General features: G+C 42.1%; 1 protein-coding gene across 1 annotated transcript in view; it reads left to right on the top strand.

Moving 5' to 3' along the window:
- ZC2HC1B (zinc finger C2HC-type containing 1B) overlaps positions 1-20,072 on the top strand; it is a gene marked incomplete at both ends in the record, with an annotated part of 44,085 nt that overhangs the window by 11,804 nt on the left and 12,209 nt on the right. The window lies entirely within an intron of this gene.

Raw genomic sequence — 20,072 nt, forward strand, 5'->3', positions numbered from 1 at the left:
CTCCGCCTTCCCCGGCTCCTGAGTCTCCGCCCGAGAGTCCAGACTCCCCCTACAAGAGCGTGGGTCCCCAGGGGCTCGCCTGGAACCGGGGTTCACTGCAGTCAGAACTGGGGCTCAGTCAGGATCCTCTGACTCCCTTTCACTAGGGAAAGCCTATGGCTACCTCCGCAGCCTTTGTGCGCACTGGCCCGTGTGCGCCTTCAGACTTCTGCCTTTCCCAGCTCGCGGTCCGAGGCTTCCTTCCCCCTTCCGCCAGAGGAAGTCAGCCAAGCTCTCAGCCGCCCTTCCTCTCTGCGCGCGCAAAGCCCCTTTGCCGTACCTCCAATTCTCTGTGAGCTTTTCTCCTTCCTTCTAGTTGTAGAATTTTCACTCAGCCTGCTTTCCTGTGGTTCTGGATGGTGTCCGTTCTGTCTTTTAGTTGTAGTTTTGAAATTGTTGTGCGAGGCAGCAGTTTAGGTGTTTACCTATGCCGCCATCTTGGTTGTTTTTGAGGTATGATCCTTCTATTCCCACCTTGTTGAGAGTTTTTATCAAGAAAGGGTGTTGGATTTTGTCAAATGCTTTTTCTGCATCAATTGATATGACTATGTGATTTTTATCTCTCAATTTGTTTATGTGATGTATCACATTTATTGATTTGCGGATATTGAACCATCCTTGCATTCCTGGGATAAACCCTACTTGGTCATGGTGTATGATCTTTCTGATGTACTGCTGGATCCTATTTGCTAGAATTTTATTGAGGATTTTGGCATCTACATTCATGAGGGATATTGGCCTGTAATTCTCTTTCATTGTGTTGTCTTTATCTGGTTTTGGTATTAGGGTGATGCTGGCTTCATAGAAGGAGCTTGGAAGTGTTCCTTCCTCTTGAATTTTTTGGAATAGTCTGAGGAGGATAGGTTTTAGTTCTTCCTTGAATGTTTGGTAGAACTCTCCTGTGAAGCCGTCTGGCCCCGGGCTTTTGTTTGCCGGAAGCTCTTTGATGACTGCTTCAATTTCTTCCATAGTTACTGGCATGTTGAGCTGTTTAGATTCTTCCTGATTGAGTTTTGGAAGGTTATATTTTTCTAGGAATATGTCCATTTCCTCCAGGTTGTCCAGTTTGTTGGAATAGAGTTGTTCGTAGTATTTTTTAACAATCCTTTGTATTTCGGCGGGATCTGTTGTTATTTCACCTCTTTCATTTCTGATCTTGTTTATTTGGGTCCTCTCCCTTTGCTTCTTGGTGAGCCTGGCTAGAGGTTCATCAATCTTGTTTATCCTTTCAAAGAACCAGCTCTTGGTTTTGTTGATCTTTTGTATTGTTTCTTTGGTCTCTATGTCGTTTATCTGTGCTCTGATCTTTATTATTTCCTTCCTTCTGCTTACACTGGGCTTTTCTTGTTGCTCTTTTTCTAACTCTTTGAGTTGTTGGGTTAGGTAATTTATTACCCCTGTTTCTTGTTTTTTGCAGTAGGCTTGTAGAGCTATGAACTTCCCTCTCAAGACTGCTTTCGCTGTGTCCCATAGATTTTGGATTGTAGTGTTTTCATTGTCATTTGTTGTCATGATGTTTTTTATTTCTTCTTTGATCTCTCTGGTAACCCAGTCATGGTTTAATAGCATGCTGTTTAGTCTCCATGTGTTTGATTTCTTTGGGTTGTTTTTATTGTAGTTGATTTCCAGTTTTATGCCACTGTGGTCTGAGAAGATGCTTGATATGATTTCTATCTTCTTGAATTTGAAGAGACTTTGCCTATGTCCCAACATATGGTCTATCTTTGAAAATGACCCATGTGCGCTTGAGAAGAATGTATATTCTGTGGCTTTGGGGTGAAATGTTCTGAAGATGTCAATTAATTCCATCTGGTCTAGTGAGTCATTTAGGATTGATGTTTCTTTGCTGATGTTTTGTTTAGAGGATTTGTCCAATGGTGATAGTGGGGTATTAAAGTCTCCTACTATGATTGTATTGCTGTCAATGTCTCCCTTGATATCTTCCAGGAGTTTTTTTATGTATTTGGGTGCTCCTGTATTGGGTGCATATATGTTTACCAGAGTTATTTCTTCTTGTTGGATTGCTCCCTTTAGTATTATGAAATGGCCTTCCTTATCTCTTGTTATGTCCTTCAGTTTGAGATCTAATTTGTCAGAAATAAGTATTGCTACCCCAGCTTTTTTTCAGTTCCATTTGCCTGGAAAACCTTTTTCCATCCCTTCACCCTCAGTCTGTGTGCGTCTTTTTTTCTGAGGTGGGTTTCTTGTAGACAGCAGATATATGGGTCGTGTTTTCTTATCCAATCTGTTACCCTATGTCTTTTGATTGGGGCATTTAATCCATTTACATTTAAAGTTATTATTGATAGGTACTTATTTGTCGCTATTCCTATTCTTTACCCCTGTGTTACTTCTTCGCTTCCTGTTTCTTTCTTTCTTTCTTTCTTTCTTTCTTTCTTTCTTTCTTTTTTTTTTTTTTTTACAGTAGACCCTTTAGCATTTCTTGCATTGCTGGTTTGGTGGTAATAAATTCCCTTAGTCCTTTTTTGTCTGTGAAGCTCCTGATTTCACCTTCAATTTTGATTGACAGCCTTGCTGGGTACAGTATTCTTGGATTCAGCCCCTTCCTTTGCATGACTTTGTATATTTCATTCCATTCCCTTCTGGCCTGATGAGTTTCTGTTGAGAAATCAGTTGCTAGTCTGATGGGGATTCCTTTGTATGTAACTTTCTGTCTCTCTCTTGCTGCTTTTAAGATTCTTACTTTGTCGTTGGTGTTTGCCAATTTAATTATAATGTGCCTTGGCGTCGGTCTTTTGGGGTTCATTTTGCTTGGGACTCTGTGAGCTTCTTGGATTTGTGTGGGTTTTTTCTTCCCTATATCTGGGAAATTTTCTGTCATTATTTCTTCAAAGAGGTTTTCTATTCCTTGCTCAGCTTCCTTTCCTTCTGGAACCCCTATTATGCGGATGTTGTTTTGTTTCGTGTTGTCCCAAAGTTCCCTTAGACTCTCCTCCTGCCTTTTAATTTTTTTTTCTAGAAGTTGCTTTTCTTGGGTATTTTTTTCCATCTTGTCTTCTAGCTCACTGATGCGGTCCTCTGCTTCTTCTAGTCTACTCTTGATGCTTTCTATTGAGTTCTTTACAGCAGCGATGTCATTTTTCATTTCTTCTTGGTTCTTCTTCATTTCCTCTTGGTTCTTGCTCATATTGTCGAATTTGTCTTCCATTCTTTTCAGCCACCTTATGACCATTTCTCTGAATTCTTTTTCTGGAAGGTTGCTTGCCTCCATTTCGTTTACTTCCTTTTCTGGTGATGCCTGCTTTTCTTTCATATGCGGGCTGCTTCTTTGTCTCCCCATGGTCTCTCTTCTCTGGGTGTCTGGTTATGTAGTTCTCTCTCTCCTGGGTTGATTTAAAGGCACAAAATACAGCACTACCAGGTACAACTCACAAGGCACTGAACAGGAATGTATTCACGATATTAATAACCCCCAATAAAGGTGACCACCAGAGAAAGGCAAATTAGGTGATAGAAGAGAAAGAAGAAGAGGAAAAAAGAAAGAAAGAAAAAAAAGAAAGAAAAAAGGAGTGTGAAAATGAAATTGGGAAAAGGGAAAGTAAAGAGAAAAAAAAAAAGTAAGAGAGACAAGAAATTGACTAAGAGAGAAAGGGGAACAGACTATATATATTGGGGATAAAACTCCAATAGAACAATCACTAATCCCAGCAAATGCCAGCAACAAGTGCCTGGGGATTAGTACAAACTACAACACCAACTAATATGGAGTGAGGCAAGGGAAAGCTGAAGCACAAAACAAACAAAAAAATAAATAAAAGAAGAATAAGCAAAACAATCTCACAAAAAAAGCATAAAAATTGGATATAATCTACATTCAAGCAAACAACAACAAAAGGACAGAGATAAGGACAAGTTTATGGATAACTCAGACAGCGAAGGGAAAGGTGTATGTGGACTTGGAGCAGGGGATTGGAGATTAGATATGTAAGTAGGGTGAAATTTTAACAAGGGGTAAACAGAAAGAATAGGGAAAATCTAAAGCAGTAAAAGGGTAAGACAAACAGGACACTGAAAAGGGAGAGGTTAGGAAGAGAGTGATGGCCTAAAGGTAGAGTTGAGATAGAGTAAAACGATGCTAAAGGAAAGATAAAAAATAGAATGTAGAACCCTAATCCCAAAATAAAATGAAGAGAAAATAAAATGACACTTAAAAAAAAAAAAAAAAAAAAAAGATAAAATAGCAGTAGTAATAATACGGATTGAAAATAAAAATGTAATAATTAAAAAGGTAAAATCAAGTGATGAAAAAAGAAAAAAAAGTTTCTTGATTAAAAGATGCAAAAAATGAAAATTTAAAAAAAATAAAAAAATAAAAAAATAAAAGGTAAAAATAAAATGTGGAGTAGTGAAGGTCATTCACTTCCTCTGTTTTTCTGTTTGGCACGCCTGTTTCTCAGTCCAGACAGTATTGCAGTTCCCTGCGATCCACTGCTCTTCGGTGTTGTAAGCCAGTCCTGATTTTAAGCAGGCGGTGTGTCTTAATTTCTCGTATTCCTTTATTTTTGATTACACAAGAGTCAATTTGTGATTCAGCCCCTGGGTGGCAGTGTTTCTGGATTGACTTCCGGGTCTATCTATGGCCTCTCTAGGCAGTGTTAGAGCCTTCTTTCCCTGTGGCACTCGCCACGGGCCTGTGGGAGTGGGCTGCCTCAGAGCTGGCTCTCTGATGGTCACTCCCCGCTCCGATCCCCAGGTTCCAGAAAAACAACCTTCCCCTGCAGTCTCCCAGGGTGTCCCCAACTGGGTGATCCTATGTATTGGGCTTAGTAATCAGATGCAAGGATTTGAAGAGGAAAAAGCCCAAGTGTGCGAATTCCGGGACTGCGAGTGAGCCCGGGCACCCAGGGAGCGCACGGGCTGCGCGTAAGTCTGGACTGCCTGAAATTCTTAGGGTGTCCCTGCACTTCAGATCAAAATGGGTTGCTTTTTAGAGTGCCCTTCTCTTAGCAGCTCTGAGGACCCCTTTCCACAGTCACAGATCATGCCAGCCCCTACAGCCACGGATTTTTCTAGGCACAGACTTCCCTGGTCCTCCAGCTCCCGCAAAACGCGCGTTCCTCTCTCCCGCCGGGACCAGAGACCTCACCTTATCCCAGGCGAAATCTGACCTTTCCGTGGTGGAGTGTAGAGCTTCTCTGAACCCGTGTGCTTGCGCCAGTTGGGGAGCGTTGTTCTGGGGCTCGCAGCTGTTCCTGGGGTGCCGCCGTTGTGGATTCTCAGGCTTCAGATAAGCTCCACTTTCCGGATCAAGATGGCGCAGACTCCGCGTCCAAGCCCGCAGCTCCGGGAGGGGACCCAGCCGCAGTTCGTGCTGCCAGGTCAGGGGAACCCCGTTCAGCAGTCCCCCACCTCCTTCTGGAATTCAGCTGTCTCCCAACCAGCCAACAAACACTCCTTGCGCGACCCTCAGCTGTTCTTTCTTTCTGCTCCGGGACAAGGCTCGGAACACGTCTGTCTATTCCGCCGCCATTATTCCCTCCCTTTTCTGAATTTTATTTATTAGTTCTACAGTTGTTTTCCAGTGTGGAATCTTTAGGGTTTTCTACATATAAGATTATATAACTTGCAAACAGAGATAATTTTGCTTCTTCTTCTCCAATTTGTATGCCTTTTATTTGTTATATCTAAATCTTCTGGTTAGAACTTCCAAAAGTATGTTGAATAGCACTGGCAAAAGTAGACATCCTTGTCTTGTTTGCCATTGAGTATAATGTTAGCTGAGGGTTATAATTGACTATTTAAACATAAATAATAGCATATTATGGGGATTATAACAAGTGAAAGTGAAATGTATGAAACCAATAGGATGAGATTAAGGAAAATGGACATATATTGTTGAAAAGTTCACATTATACACAAATATGTATAGTATTATTTGAAGGTAGACTATTACATTATAAAGATGCCTATTCTAAACCCTAGAGTAGGCACCCAAAAATATTAACATATAGATAGTAAGACAATATATGGAGTGGAGATGAAAAAATGTATTCCAAAAGAAGACAAGAAAAAAGAAAAAAAGGAACAAAGAACAGATGGGATAAAGAAAAATAGCAAGATGCTAGACTTCAACCTAATTCTATGGACAATTGTTAGAAATGACCTGAAACTTCAGATAAAAGGCAGAGGTTATCAAACTGAACTATAAAGCAAGGTCCAATTATATGCTTTCTATAAGAAACACTCTTTAAATATAAAGATACAAATAAGTGTATCAGGTAGGTGACAGAATGAATTGGTGGCCCCATGGGCCAGATCTAACTTCTCGAAGGATGGCAGAAACGCAGATTTCCTGATGTATAAATATCATAAATTCAATATTTTAGAACCTTCATGTTTGAATGTCAGGTTAGAAGTCAGATAGTGGTTTTCTTGGAGGGCTGAGGAGGGCCAGAAGGGAACAAATGGGAAGTCTGTGGGACTTTGTGTTTTCTCTGGGCTGTTTACATGGGTGTGTGCAGTTTGTGGACATTTCATGGAGCATACACTTATTTGTGTCTTTCATCTTCGATAAAAAGGTAAAAAGAGAAATAAACACCAGGAATGTCAAAATGACTGTTGAGTGGCATGTTTAAAGCATGGAAAAAGATATACATCAAATAATAATCATAAAACTGCAGTGGCTAATAATATCAGGCAAAGTAAACTTCAGGGCAAGTATTATTAGCAGAGATAATGATTTAAAAATATATTCATCAAGAAGACCTATCAGTCCTAAATGTTTATGTACCTAGTAACAGAGCTTCAAAGAACACGAAACAAAACTGACAAAACTAGACGGAGTAGACAAATTCACAATTATATGTGGAGATTGTATCATTCCTCTCTTAGTAACTGATGAAATAAGCAGCATGAAAATCAGCGGAGATATAGAAAACTTGAACAACAGTATCAACCAGTTTGACCTAATTGACACCTATGACTATAACGTGACACATGGCAAGAGCAGAATAAAATTCTCCTCAAGTACATTCACCCATAGACCATGTTCAGGACCATAAAGCAGGTCTAAAAGGATTAAATCTAAAAGTATTAAAATCATACAGACTATGTTATTTGACCACATTAGAATTAAAGTAGGAATTATGATGAAATTAACAACTCCTTCCTAAATAACCCATGGATCTAAGGCAAAATTAGAAAATATTTTGAATTGAATGGAAATAAAAACATATCAAAATTTGTAGGGTTTGGCTAAAGCAGTGCCTTGAAGGAATTTCATAGCTTTAAATGCTTATATTAGAAAAGGAGAAAGATTTAAATCAATTACCTTAAATTTCATCTTTGAAAAGTTAAAAATATAAGAACAAAATTACACCTGAATTAAATATAAGGAAGTATATAGTTTTAAGGAAGAACAGAGTTTTTATTGGCAAATGTATCAGACAAGGGTGCATTTTATCCCTATTTGTTTAATTTGTACATAGAATATACCATCTGAAAACCTGGGCTAGGCTCAGGAAGGAGGAGTGAAAACTGGGAGAAGAAATATCAATAACTTAAGATATGTAGATGATACCATTTTTCTGGCAGAAAGTAGCAATGATATGAAACAACCTCTGATGAAAGTGAAAGAAGAAAGTGCCAAAGCAGGACTGCATTTAAACATCAAGAAGACAAAAATCATGACAGTGGGAGAAATGCATGTACCTTTAATGGAGACATTGAATAGATAATGAAATAAAGATTTTGCTTACCTTAGTTCAGTCATCAGTTCAAATGAAGGCTGCAGCCAAGAAATTTAGAGATAGCAGAGACTGAGAAGGGCAACCATCAGAATTAGGAAAGATCACCAAGAACAAAGATGTTATTACAGACAAGGCTAAGATCTTCTACACTCTCGTATTCCCAATTACTATGTATCAAAGATATGGGGGGGGAGGGAGGATTTGTTTGAATTATGGTGTTGGAGGAGAGCTGTATGGATAGTCCATGAAAGAAGCCATGAAAGAAGCAAGAATCCACAGGAGCTGAGCAGGGCTGCTGAGGACAGGACATTGTAGACATGACTCATTCAAAGGGTCACCAGGAGTCAGAACTGACTCAACTGCATGCAACGCACACACAAATTATCAATGTAGTTAATCATATTAATTTTGTTAAAGTATTCTTTATTGTTTAAAGTATTACATGAGTCTCCTTTTCTCCCCATTGACCTCTCCCCTGTCACTCCCTCCCCCAAGCACAAGCCCTCACCACCGCCCTACTGTCTGTGTCCATTGGTTTTGCTCATATGCATGCATACAAGTCCTTTATCATCTCAATAGATATAGGCAGAGCCTGTAACAAAATGTAACACCCATACATGTTTTAGAAACATACTTAGAAAAGTAGAAATGGAAGGTAACTTCCTTAATAAAAGTCATCTTTGAGAAAGTATAACTAATATCACACTGAATGGTGAAAAGCTGAACACTTTCCTACTGAGAAATGGAAAAAAAATAAGGGTGTCCTTTCTGACCACCTTTATTCAACACTGTACTAGAGATAGTACCCAGTGTAGTTAGGAAAAAAATATATTTGATATGTATAGAAATATAGATATATACAAATATATATGTGTGTGCCATATATAAATGATATATACTTATATCATTTAAAGATTGAAGAGGAAGAAGTAAAACTATATCACAGACAACATGATCATGAATGGGTAAATGTAGAAAATCTTAGTTAACTACAAAAAAGCTACTGAAATTAAAGTGAATTAACAAACTTTCAGGATATAAGGTCAATATACATAAGTGAATTGCATTTCCATATACTAGGCTTACACAATTGAAAATGAAATTAAAAATACCACTTGCAATAATATAAAACATTGAATACTTAGGTATATATATTTTAAAATATGTAGACCTATAAAATGAAAATCTTATAACTTGGAGAACGTTAAAGAGGGATAAAATATATGGACAGATTTACCATTTTCATGGTTTGGAAGATTCAGCATTGTGTTATGATGTCAGTTTTCCCCAAGTTGATCTGTGGCCTCAAGGTATTTCCAATAAAAATTCTTGCAAGTTTTCTTTGCCAAGTAGGAATTGACCTGCTGACTCTAAACTTATATGGAAATTCAAAGGGTCTGCAATAGTCAAGATAGTTTTTGAAAAAAGAATACATTGGAGGATGTAGACTCTCTCATGCCAACACTTACTATAATGTTACAATAATCTTTACAATTTGGTGTTGGTGTATCAATTGAACAACAAAGAGAATCTAGATATAGACTCCCCCCTCTCCCATCTATAGACAGTAGGTTTTTGATAAAAGTAATTCAATATGGGGAAGGATAGTCTTATTAATAAATTACATGGGAAAGCTTGATATCAATATGGGAAAATGACCCTTAATCATACAAAAAGTAATTCTAAATGGATCATTGACCTAACGTAAGTGCTACAACTATAAAATTTCTAGAAAAATAATCTTTGATCTAAGAGTCAAGTTTTCTTAGGCATTAACAATTTTTAAAAAGAAAATTGATAAATTATACTTTACCAAAATTTTAAAATCTCAGTTTTGAGAGACACCATTAAGAGAATGCAAAAGCAAGCCACAGGCTGGAAATAAATATTCATAATACACACATCTGACAAAGAACTCATATCAAGAATATATAGGAGAGAGAAACGAAGATGGTGGCATAGGTAAACACCTAAACTGCTGCCTCCCACAACAATTTCAAAACTACAACTAAAAGACAAAATGGACATCATCCAGAAGCACAGGAAGGCTGGCTGAGTGGAAATTCTACAACTAGAAGGAAAGAGAAAAGCACACTGAGACTCACAGGAGCTGCAGAAGGCAGAGGTACGGAGACACGCGTGCAGAGAGGACTGGCAACTGAGTATGCAGCTGGCTTTCTCAATCGGGAGGGAGACAAAAGCTCCCGACTGCTCTGAACTCCAGTTCCGGGAGAGACTCTGGGAACCCAGACTCATTCAGGGAGAAACTGGACTGTCAGGAAAGAGAAAAGCACACTGAGACTCAGAGGAACTGCGGAAGGAAGAGGTACGGAGGCGCACGAGTGTGCGGAGAGGGCTGGCAACTGAGTACACGGCTGGCTTTCTCAATCGGGAGGGAGACAAAAGCTCCCGACTGCTCTGAACTCCAGTTCCAGGCAAGAGTCTGGGGACCCAGACTCATTTGGGGAGAAACTGGACTGTCTGGCAGTGGGCTAAACTCGAGGGTGGCTTTCTCTCAGAGGTGCTTGCAGCGATTACTGTGGGACACTGAGACCCAGGGGCCTTTTAGGGAAGGGCTGACAGGAAGCCATTGCTGTCTGCTCCGCCGTGAGACTCCGCCCCATCCAAGCTGAGCACAGAGGCTTTTGCAAGTCTTGTCTTATAAGGGTGTCTCCAGCACAGAAGTTCTCCCAGCGCAGACACAGCTGATCCTCACAGCCAATTGGCCTGGAGGTCAATTCCTCCCAATGATACCAACAACAATCAAGGCTTAACTAAAACAAGGCTGTGCACACAGCCCACAAAGGGGTGCACCAAGAGTGTCTACCTCAGGTAACTGGGGAGGCTGAGACACTGGGCCCTATAGGACACCTACCACACAAAGCCACTCTATCAACTCAGGGAAGCAGCCAAAATGCAGAGACAAAGAAACAGGTCACAAATGGAGGAAAGCAAAATACTGGATATAGAGTTCAAAACCATGGTTATAAGGTTTTTCAAGAATTTTCTAGAAAAGGCCAATAAATTTAGCGAGACCCTCAAGGATATGAAAAAGGACCAACTAGAAATTAAGCATACACTGACGGAAATAAAAAATAATATACAGAGATCCAACAGCAGACTAGAGGATCTCAAGAATCAAGTCAAAGAGTTGAAATACAAAGAAGCAAAAAAACACCCAACCGGAAAAGCAAAAAGAAAAAAGAATCCAAAAATATGAAGATAGTGTAAGGAGTCTCTGGGACAACCTCAAGCGTACCAACATCCGAATTATGGGGGTGCCAGAGGAAGAGAGAGAGCAAGATATTGAAAACCTATTTGAAGAAATAATGACTGAAAACTTCCCCCACCTGGTGAAAGAAATAGACTTACAAGTCCAGGAAATGCAGACCTGGTGAAAGAAATAGACTTACAAGTCCAGGAAGCGCAGAGAACCCCAAACAAAAGGAATCCAAAGAGGACCACACCAAGACACATCATAATTAAAATGCCAAGAGCAAAAGACAAAGAGAGAATCTTAAAAGCAGCAAGAGAAAAACAGTTAGTTACCTACAAGGGAGCACCCATATGATTGTCAGCTGATTTCTCAACAGAAACTATGCAGGCCAAGATGGGAGTGGCAAGAAATATTCAAAGTGATGATAGCAAGAACTACAACCAAGATTCCTCTACCCAGCAAAGCTATCATTCAGAATTGAAGGTCAGATAAAGAGCTTCACAGATAAGAAAAAGCTAAAGGAGTTCATCAACACCAAACCAGTATTATATGAAATGCTGAAAGGTACTCTTTAAGAAGAGGAAGAAGAAGAAAAAGGTAAAGATAAAAATTATGAACAACAAATACATATCAACAAGTGAATCTAAAAAGTGAATAAAAAATCTGATGAACAGAATAAACTGGTGAATATAATAGAATCAGGGGCATAGAAAGGGAGTGGACTGACAATTCTCAGGGGGAAAGGGGTGTGGGGGGTGCGGAAAGAGACTGGACAAAAATTGTACACCTATGGATGAGGATGGGGGGCAGGGTAAGGGCAGAGGGTGGGGTGGGAACCGGGTGGAGGGGAGTTATGGGGGGAAAAAAGAGGAACAATTATAATATTCTGAACAATAAAGATTTATTTTAAAAAAAAGAATATATAGATAACTCTTACAACTCAATAATAAGACAAACAGTCCAAGAGGGAAAAGGCAAGAGATATATTTGAACCTATGTGTCAAAAAATAATGAACAATAACTATATGAACAGATATTCAATATTATTTTCATCAGGAAAATGCAAATTAAAACCACAATAAAATACCACTACACATCCACTTGAATAGCTAAGATCGACAATACAGGTAATGGCTAGATGTGGAATAACTAGAAGTCACACACACTGCTGATGGGAGTATAAAATAGTACAGCCACTTTGTACTGGTATTTTCTTTTTTTTTTTTTTTAAATATATTTTATTGATATTTCACAGAGAGGAAGGGAGAAGGATAGAGAGCTAGAAACATCGATGAGAGAGAAACATCGATCAGCTGCCTCCTGCACACCTCCCACTGGGGATGTGCCCGCAACCAAGGTACATGCCCTTGACCGGAATCGAACCCGGGACCTTTCAGTCCGCAGGCTGACGCTCTATCCACTGAGCCAAACCGGTTTCGGCTGTACTGGTATTTTCTTAAGCATAGGTGTAACTCTACAGAAACTCCAATCCTAGCTACTTATGCAAAAATCTGAAAACATGTCCTTAAAAAATACATGTTTATTGTATTCTTATATAAAGGTAGCATAAACTGGAAACAACTGAAAATAGTCATCAAAAAGGGAATAGATAAACAAATTGTGGAATATTTACAAAATGGAACACAATTCAGCAGTAAGAAGAGATTGCCACTATACATGCAGCATCGTGGATGTTCTATTATATGAAACTAAAGGCCCAGTGCACGGATTCATGCACGGATTCATGCACCTTGGCGTAGCCTGCGGGGATTGGGCAGAAACCAGCAGTTCACTCCTGCCTGCCGCTCCTGCTCATCCAAGCCCCACTGTGCCTGCCACTCCAGCCACTCAGTAGGCTTGCTGCCGCTCCACTGTGGTCTCGGGCTGCGGTGGCCAGCCATGAGCCCTGCATCTGGTGCCCATCAGTCAGCTGAGTGGTGCTCCTGCTGTGGGAGCGCACTGACCACCAAGGGGCAGCTCCTGCATTGAGCATCTGCCCCCTGGTGGTCAGTGTGCATCAAAGCAACCGGTCCTTCGGTCGCTTAGGCTTTTATATATATAGATTATAACACCTTCAGTGATGAACATAGATCTTTGGTTGCTTGAGACTGGACTTGGGGGAATATTGACTGAAAGGACATGAGGGAACTTTCTCATGTGATGGAATTGTTCTGTATTTAATTGGGGTAGTTATACAAGTGTATATATTTTTCAGAACTCATTGAACTGTACATTTAAAATAAGTGCATTTTGAGAAACCAAGATGGCGGCATAGGTAAGCACCTAAACTGCTGCCTCGCACAACAATTTCAAAACTACAACTAAAAGAACGTCTATCACCCAGAACCACAGGAAAGCTGGCTGAGTGGAAGTTCTACGACTAGAAGGAAAGAGCAAACAGCATTGAGGGGTGCACAAGCGCTGAAAAGCTGAGACGCACGAATCGGGCTGGTGACGGGTGACTGAAAGCGCTGCTGTTTTCAACCCGAGGGGAGATAAGCTCCCGATTACTCCGAACTCGTTTCTGGGGAGACACGGGGGACCCAAACTCCTACGGGGAGAAGCTGGACTGTCTGCCGTGGGGTCGGAAAGTGAGGGAGGCTTGCTTGCAGGGCTGCGTGCAGGAACAATTGTTTATTGTGCTGGGGCGCAGGACGCAGGGACACGGTCGGAGACGCAGAGCTGCAGAGCCGGCTTACTGGCAGCCATCGCTGTTTGCCACGCCCTAGCCTAGTCACGCCCTGAGACCCCGCCCTGCACAATCTACAAACCCACCCAAGCTCCAAGCAGCGGCTTTAGCATATGAATGGTCTGCCCTATTGCAGCTTAACCTAGCAAACTTGCAGCCCGGGTCAGACAGCTCCAAAACCTCCAAACTCCAAGCAAAGAGGAGAAAACTGTAGTTCTTGCTGTAGCTCCTGCTGGGTGGCCTCAGACAGTAGCTGACCTGCACCCCACTGGAGATCCAGAAGCCAGTGTACCTAGTGGTCAGTGTGAGACACCAGATTTCAACTCCTCACATCCATAAGTGATACATTCAAGAGGCAGACTCAGTGAGCACCAAAGCCCCACTGAAATAAGTCCTGCACCATAAGCGTGTCTCCAGCGCAGCAGTTCTTCCATTATAGACACAGCGGGTCCTCACAGCCAATTGGCCTGGAGGTCGATTCCTCCCAGTGTACCAATAGCAATCAAGGCTTAACTACACTAAGACTTTGCACTCAGCCCACAAAGGGGTGTACTAAAGGCGTCCACCTCAGGTGATTGGGGAGGCTGAGCTACTGGCCCCTATAGGTCATCTACCACACAAAGCCACTCCATCAACACAAGGAAGCAGCAAAATGCGGAGACAAAGAAACATGTCACGAATGAGAGAAATGGAGGAAAGCAAACTAATGGACGACATAGAGTTCAGAACCACATTTATAAGGTTACTCAAGAATCTTCTAAAAACCACCGAGAAACTTGATGAGACCTCCGAGGAGCTTAGTGAGACCTTCAAGGACCTTAATGAGAATGCCAAAAAAATGGAAAAGGACCAGTCAGAAATTAAGCATACACTGTCTGAAATAAAGAATATACAGAAACTCAACTGTAGATCAACGTACCCCAAGAATCAAACCAAAGATCTGAAATATGAGGAAACAAAGAACACCCAACCAGAAAAACAAAAAAAAGAATCCAAAAATATGAAGATAGTGTAAGGAGCCTCTGGGACAACTTTAAGCGTACCAACATCCGAATTTTTGGGGTGCCAGAACAAGAGAGAGAGCAAGATACTGAAAACCTATTGGAAGAAATAATGACAGAAAACTTTCCCTACCTGGTGAAAGAAATAGACTTACAAGTTCAGGAAGCACACAGAACCCCATACAAGAGGAATCCAAAGAGGACCACACCAAGACACATCATAATTAAAATGCCAAGGGCAAAAGACAAAGAGAGAATCTTGAAAGCAGCAAGAGAAAAACGGTTAGTTACCTACAAGGGAGCACCCATACGACTGTCAGCTGATTTCTCGGCAGAAACTATGCAGGCCAGAAGGGAGTGGCAAGATATTCAAAGTGATGAACAGCAAGAACCTACAACCAAGATTACTCTACCCAGCAAAGCTATCATTCAGAGTTGAGGGTCAGATAAAGAGCTTCACAGACAAGAAAAAGCTAAAGGAGTTCATCACCACCAAACCAGGATTACATGAAATGCTGAAGGGTGTTCTTTAAGAAGAGGAGGAAGAAGAAAAAGGTAAAGATAAAAATTATGAACAACAAAATGACATCAAATACATACCTACCAACAAGTGAATCTAAAAATCAAGTGAATAAAAAATCTGAAGAACAGAATGGACTGGTGAATATAATAGAATCAGGGACATAGAAAGGGAGTGGACTGACAATTCTCAGGGGGGAGGGGGTGTGAGGGGTGCAGGAAGAGACTGGACAAAAAGCTTACACCTATGGATGAAGACAGTGGCGGGGGGTAAGGGCATGGGGTGGGGTGGGGAATCAGGTGGAGGGGAGCTAGGGGGGAAAAAAGAGGAACACCTGTAATAATCTGAACAATAAAGATTTATTTAAAAAAATAAGTGCATTTTATTGCATGTACATTATTTCTCAAAGTTTGTTTTTAAAAGTTAAAAACCCACTGTACATAGTGTGGTGAAGGCCTGGGGTGGGGGGGTGGGGGTGGGCAAGAAGGCGTTAGTGGTGGGGGGGGCATATGTAATACTTTCAACAACAAAGATTAAAGAACAACACTGTGTAATTATGCTATAAAAATTATCTGAAAATGTCAAGTGAACATCTTTACCAGATAATAATTTTAGTAAGTGCTTCACTCTTGTTGGATACTAATGAAAATGTAGTTAGAATATTATGTGTCTACGATGTTCAGCTATGGCTGTGATTTTGATAATATTTTGACCACAAGCTTCATATAACAAAACATCTTTTATGAAAAATACTTTTATTTTAATAGCAGAAGCTACAGGGTTAAACAACTACTTATGGTTCTTTAGTTGAATAAGTGAACTATGTCAGATGAAACCATGTGAATTTCTGTAATTTTCAAATTGAATTTAAAATGTGGGGATTATTGTTTTTTTTAATAATTATTCTTTGTAAGGCCTAAGCAAACAGTTTATTTCTCTGCCCTTTACAGTTTCATGCTAAAATATGGTGTTATAATTAAATTATTTCTTGTGGCCTTATTATAATTACATGCACCAAACAAAATGACTAGATACAATAGCACATTTTAGTTATTCAATTATATTGATTGTTTGGGGATTTTATGTCAGCCCATATATTCTCAGGCTTAAATAGGAGAAAAGGTATAGGCCATAACTAGAGCTATATGTAGTACTACAGGCCCAGTGCACAAAATTCGTGCACTGATAGGCTCCCTAGCGGCTGTAGGCTCCCTAGTGGCTGGGGCCTCCCTCCCTTCCCCTGGCCGGCCCTGCCCCCTGGTCAAACTCCCAGACAAACTCCGAGTCGAGGGGACAATTTGCAATACTATGCTTTTATTATATAGGATTGCCTGGCATGTATGATTGTGCAATTAATTTTCTTTTCTTTTTTCAGCATGATTCCGTATTTCATGACTCAATTTTTGTGACATGTATATATTCTGATTCTTACTGAGCTAAGTGAGTCTAGCAATCATTCAACTTTTTAGGATGTCGTAAGAGTTTATGGGGACAATGATATTGAATATTTATAATTGGAATTTTCTGTGAGGCCTGGGACATTTGGTCACCATTGTTGCAGCGCTATATAGACATGGGCAATTAACAAAATGCTTGCTTTTAAAAAACATCTTTATTGTTGAAAGTATTACATATGTTGCCTTCCCCCAACTGCCCCCCCCCATGCTTGCATTTTTAAATGATGCATGCTTTTCTACTTTCACTACTTTTAAATGAGATCTGACCATCCTCCCCATAGTCCTCATAGGAGTCCCTTTGTAGTCAGACTTTTAAAACCATCATCTGTGGAGAGAAACAGTCCATAGTGACTTTTATGTCATTGTGATCCATAGAGGAAGAGGTGACTCAGGCTGAGATGAGAACATGTAGCTCAGTCATACTGTGTCCAGATTATTGTTGCTGAAAAATACTTTCCCATTCTCAGAGTGGCTGAAGTTCCCTTTCTCTGCCCCCTAAGCCAGGGCTTCATGTTCCAGCTGTGGGCTCCTGGAGGACCCCGAGCCGCCTCCGTCCACAGCTTACTGCACGGAATGACAATGGTCCGCTCCTTTGCCTCGTCCTCTAGTCCTCTCTGAGGTTTTGTTGGCCAGGAAATACAAACTGTGTTGTCTCTGTCGGTGGCATCTAGTGCCAAACACACGCAAGGGCAGCCATGAATGAATGAACAAGTGGGATTAAGGAAGCAGTCGTCCTCATAATCATTGTCTTTGCCTGAACTCAGCCGGGGCTATGGTAGCAGCATTTCTGATAGAAGCTTGACTTCCCAGCTGCTAAAACTGAAGAAATTCCCACCCAGCCTCAAGAGCTGAGCTCCAGATGGTTCTCTACACCAGTGTGAGTTCTGCAAGATAATGGCACTTTGTATTTTACTTTTTCCAAGCAGTTTCACTCTTGTTGGGTAGTTGGAAACACAACCTTGCTGGCCTGTTTCTTTAGAGTAATAGTATGTTCTACTTCGCCCACTGTGCAGAGTCCTCGTGTCGATTATTTTAGTTACCTTTCACAACGACCGCATGGAGGAGGTGATATGCAGGTCCTGGAGAAATTGAAGCTTAACGAGTTGTGTAACTTGCTGAAGTTCACACACATAGCAGGTGAAGAGCTGGGGCGGGGAACCGGCCGTGCAGGTGTCGGAGCCTTCATCATTTCCCAATGCTGCCCTATTTTATTTTTTTCAAGGAATTTATCACTGTGGGAAAGCTTTGTTTCTATGGTGGAATGCCTAGTCCTTGATTACGGAGACACGTATCACCTGGCACAGAATATGTATTCTCTATGTACCGAATGAATCATTAAGGACTGACTTCCAGGGGTTGTGAAGTAAAAGGTTAGGATAAGTGCTAATCTTTCATTTCCTTCCAATTTCTTTGAGTTTTTACATTTTACGAGTATTCACTTTTGGAAATGATTTGTTAAAATAGCTCCCCAAATGCTTTAGAAGTTGCCTTCAAAGATTCTTAACTTTGAAGACATCACTGTCTTAAATATCCCTCCCCACATGTAGGAATTTTGACTAACCCAAAACCTCCATGTAGAGTTCAAGGTTGGTGCTATCTCAGATCCTTCCTGGGGGAGGAGGGGCAAGGGGGAGAAGCTCTTCTCTCATGTTGCTTATATCCACTTTATCTTCCCTTAGGAGAGGTACCTGCATCAAAATCCCACATCTCTCTCTGCTTGCTTTAGGGAGGGGTAGACTCAATCTGATTTGCTATGAGCATCTCCACACTCTAAGAAGACTTAGATCTTTCCTCACTTCCTATTTCTCTCCTTGTCTAATAACTGCAAATGAGAGCCGAGGTCCTGATGACTGGTATCCACAGAACCTAGTGCCAAAGAGCTTCCTGAGACCTCCTCCTCCCCCTCCTCCTCCTCCCCCTCCTCCTCCCCCTCTTCCTCCTCCCCCTCCTCCTCCCCCCCCTCTCCTCCTCCCCCCTCCCTCCTCCTCCCCCTCTCCTCCTCCCCTCCTCCTCCTCCACCTTCCTCCCCTCTCCTCCTCCCTCCTCCTCCTCCCCCTCTTCCCCCTCCTCCTCCCCTCTCCTCCCTCTCCTCCTCCCCCTCCTCCTCCTCCCCCTCTCCCCCTCCCCCTCCTCCTCCCTCCTCCCTCCTCCCCCTCCCCCCTCCTCCTCCCCCTCCTTCTCCTCCCCCCTCTTCCTCCCTCCCCTCCCCCTCCCCCTCCCCTCCCTCCTCCTCCCCTCCTCCTCCCCCTCTCTCCTCTCCTCCCCCCCTCTTCCTCCTCCCCCTCTCCTCCTCCCCCTCCCTCCCCCTCCCCCCTCCTCCTCCCCTCTCCTTCTCCTCCCCCCTCTTCCTCCCCTCTCCCCTCCCCCTCCCCCTCCCCCTCCCCTCCCCCTCCTCCCCTCCTCTCCTCCCTCCTCCTCCTCCCCCTCTCTCCTCCTCCCCTCCTCCCCTCCTCCTCCCCCTCCCCTCCTCCTCTCCCTCCTCCCCTCCTCCCTCTCCCCCCTCCCTCCTCCCCCTCTTCCTCCCCCTTCCCCCCTCCTCCTCCCCCTCCCCCTCCTTCCCCTCCTCTCCTCCCCCTCTTCTCCTCCTCCTCCTCCCCCTCCCCCTCTTCCTCCTCCCCCTCCTCCTCCTCCCCCTCCCCCTCCTCCCTCTCCTCCCCCTCTCCTCCTCCTCCTCCTCCTCCTCCTCCTCCTCCTCCTCTTTCCTCCCTTCTCTTCCTCTTCCTTCTCTCCTCCTCTTCCTCCCTCTTCTTTTCTTATTGAATTTATTGGGGGTGGCATTGGTTAATAAAATTATGTAGGTTTCAGGTGTACAATTCTATAATATATTATCTGTATATTATACTATGTGTTCACCATCCCAAATCAGTCTCCTTCCATCACCATTTATCCCTCCTCCTCCTCCCCCTATCCACCTGTCTGGGACAGTCTAACACTAGGAGATGAAGCTGTTTCCAGAGCCACTTTCCAGTCACCCCTCCTTTTTTCTTTTCTCTTTTCTGAATCCCCACCTTTTTTCATTTTACTACCTTCTCCTTGAACATATCATTTGCTTCCTCACTTTGGAGTTTAGTGAAAACGTCTCCCACTGCAGAGCAATGTCTTTCTGCCAGTGACACTGACTTCAAATCCCATCCCAAAGTCCACATTCCTATCTCCCTCTGTGGCCCCATAAACTCGTGTATGTGTTTCTGTCACACCCAGTACCACAACCTGGGCTTTTATGCCCTTTCAAATCATCAATACTAACATTCTATGATTCCACGTCTACTTTTTGACTGAAGATCCACTAAATAATTCATTGAATTGGGAAGTTCCTAAGTATAGTTCATGTAAACATTTCAAGGGTACACTCTTCGTTGAAGTAAGTGCTCAAGTAGAATAGTCCCCTCCATTGTCCTTCGTTTGAGCCTTTGCATGCCTCCCCCTGGAGTTGGCGATCT

Source organism: Plecotus auritus (genome assembly GCF_963455305.1).
Source record: "Plecotus auritus genome assembly, chromosome: 4".
Classification (NCBI taxonomy): Eukaryota; Metazoa; Chordata; class Mammalia; order Chiroptera; family Vespertilionidae; genus Plecotus; species Plecotus auritus.